General features: G+C 34.7%; 1 protein-coding gene and 1 long non-coding RNA gene across 4 annotated transcripts in view; both read left to right on the forward strand.

Annotated features, from left to right (window-relative positions):
• Positions 1-423: 423 nt before the first annotated feature.
• LOC109590502 (uncharacterized) lies at positions 424-1,188 on the forward strand. Of its 3 annotated transcripts, none has more exons than XR_002189353.1 (4): positions 424-513; positions 824-905; positions 956-1,027; positions 1,076-1,188. It is a non-coding gene; the product is annotated as an uncharacterized LOC109590502 (long non-coding RNA). The 3 variants fall into 3 exon arrangements; XR_002189352.1 differs by having other exon boundaries at positions 984-1,027; XR_002189354.1 differs by having other exon boundaries at positions 443-509; positions 984-1,027.
• Positions 1,189-1,498: 310 nt separating this feature from the next.
• Positions 1,499-2,384, forward strand: part of LOC109590503 (cytoplasmic dynein 1 heavy chain 1-like) — a 3,127-nt gene continuing 2,241 nt past the window's right edge. The window contains exons 1-2 of the mRNA XM_020006404.1: positions 1,499-1,696; positions 2,069-2,168. The gene's annotated coding sequence lies outside the window, so the exon portion shown is untranslated. The remainder of the gene's footprint in view (positions 1,697-2,068; positions 2,169-2,384) is intronic.

A 2,384-nucleotide genomic window follows, 5' to 3' on the forward strand; every position in this document is an offset into this window, starting at 1 on the left:
AACGGGCTGGCATGAAAACAAACCTGTATTGAGAATTCTGGGACAAATTAGACCACATCTTTTGGAGAAGAAGCTTAAAGGCAGATCTTTTTTCTTATAACAAGCACATTTTAGCTTTTAATAGAGCTACAGCAGGTAAGTGAGGCATTTTCTTCTTGCGTTCATTGCCGACTTCCTTAAACTTTCCAACGAAAATGACAGCCAATTATGACATGTGGGCAGATACCGTATATAAAATTAATGAAATTCATTTCCAATTCTCACCTCCAGTGGTCTATAATTAGTTTTTAAGTCAGTATAGTTTTTAAATTCGTAAATTTTTTATTCATGCATTAAATAATGCAAGCAATGACATATTCCACTTTTATAGTACTTCTGACTATTAAAGCTGTTAGTTTTGTAGTTTTGAACTTACATGTATGCTATTTTTATGATAATTAGAATGTCACGAAAAGCTATCAGTATTATTCATGGTGGTGGACGAAACTCTGGATGCTATATTTGGAGATGTTGGTACTTAATAGAATAATTATTCATGAAATGATTTATTTTATTATGCTACTAATGTTTAGAATTGTACCTAGAAATTTCTTTAATTGTAGCTAGAAATTACTGTCGCCCAAAATTTCTGTGAATTTTGCAGATTTTATTTTAGCAAAATCACCATGCCTTTCAATGTGTACTGATTTTAAAGGATTAAATTTTCGCAGTTTTTGAAATCTGCATAATTAGCAGAAATTTTGGGCCACAGAAATATCTAGCTCCATGTGTATGGCATTTGCAATGAAAGGTTTATTTTTAACTTCTTATCTCTGTTAAACAGATAACATTTCCCCAAGACTAGATATATTATCAACTCTTTATTTCCCTTGGCACTACTTAATGTGACACCAGTATATTTCCAGGTCAGTAAAAACTATTATTGCTGTATAAAATTTGTTTTTGTTATCTGTAGAATGAAATTCCTGTCAAATTATTTTTAGAGATGAAAATAGGCTACAAAGTTCTTTGTAAACATTAATGCAAAGTACATGTACTTTTTACATTTATTATTAATATTGCTTATTCCTTGTAGACTCAACAGAGTAACCTGAAATCAAATGTGTGGCTAAACAAGCATTTATTCATGTTTGAACTGTTTTTTACATTTTTGTTTGAGTTATGAACATTATAAATTGAAGTACAATTTAGTCAGTACTGCGCATGCGCAGATTGCGCCCACGCAAATAATTGGATCCATTCCTGTCTTTAACGGCATGTCTATTGTCCTGCTCTCTCATAATGATAATTGTCCTACTGGCTAGACCGGTAGACCCACCCATTATGATGATGGTTAGCATTACGTCATTTGGATACCTGGTACATGAGCAATGACCCAGTATTGGCTGGACAGAAAATCCGCCATTTTTAATTACTGCACTTTACACCACGCCTACATAACATCATAAAATTAACTCTTTGTTTACTCAATTTAACTTCAGCTTTTTGGAGGACGAGACTAGGTTTTTTCCTCGGTTTTTTCCTACTCTTTTCTGCTCCTTTCTTCCTCCTGTCGTAAGGAATAGTAGCTCCAAGAGTGATACGTTTTATCCAGCCAGACATGGAAGCTTTAGCCAGGCTCAACCAAACCTCTGCAATCCTTTCATGGAGGACTCAGTGACTCCGCAGTGACCTCTCCTGTAAACTACCAAACGAGGTAACTGTAATTTAATTTAATGATTTTACCGTGCCAAGGGATATATACATGAATGTGTAAGGAGGATGTACCATTGTTGAAGGGTTGCTGGCAAGGGGACCCAATAGAAGGTCTTGTTGCCATTGGGTATGATAGAAAGCACTCAGAATGGAGGTTGATAATGGCATACTAAATAGCTAGTAATCTTTTTCAAGTTCAGGTTGTGAAAGCTATTGGCCAAATAAAGCCAGCCATTTTGAATCATTATGTGTATGGTGGTATGCTCAAATTAAAACCCACCAATCACTAATAACTTAGCACCCCTCTACAATTACCAGCCATACAGTATTATGATTGAAGTACTGAGGCACTGTTATTAATGTTAATTTGTAGGTGACTCCACCAGTTGAGGCAGTTATTCTTGTTCTCTCCTTCATCTGGTCTCTACTCTTGTCCTCTTCCTATGACTGATGGATGAGCTAGACTAATTGAAGTGAGCAGACATTACACACAAATGCACATTATACTTAATGCATTACATACACATTTACATGTACATGTACATGTACTTACTGATTCTCTGGTGCTACTTCTTGTTATTGATTGCTTTTCTATAGCAACAACCAAATTCTGCCAAAAATGTCAAGTAGAGAATTCTTAATTTTTTATAACATTTTCTGATACATATGCATGTTCTTACATGTATGTT

This window comes from Amphimedon queenslandica, unplaced genomic scaffold (assembly GCF_000090795.2).
Source record: "Amphimedon queenslandica unplaced genomic scaffold, v1.1 AMPQUscaffold_9929, whole genome shotgun sequence".
In the NCBI taxonomy this organism is placed as follows: domain Eukaryota; kingdom Metazoa; phylum Porifera; class Demospongiae; order Haplosclerida; family Niphatidae; genus Amphimedon; species Amphimedon queenslandica.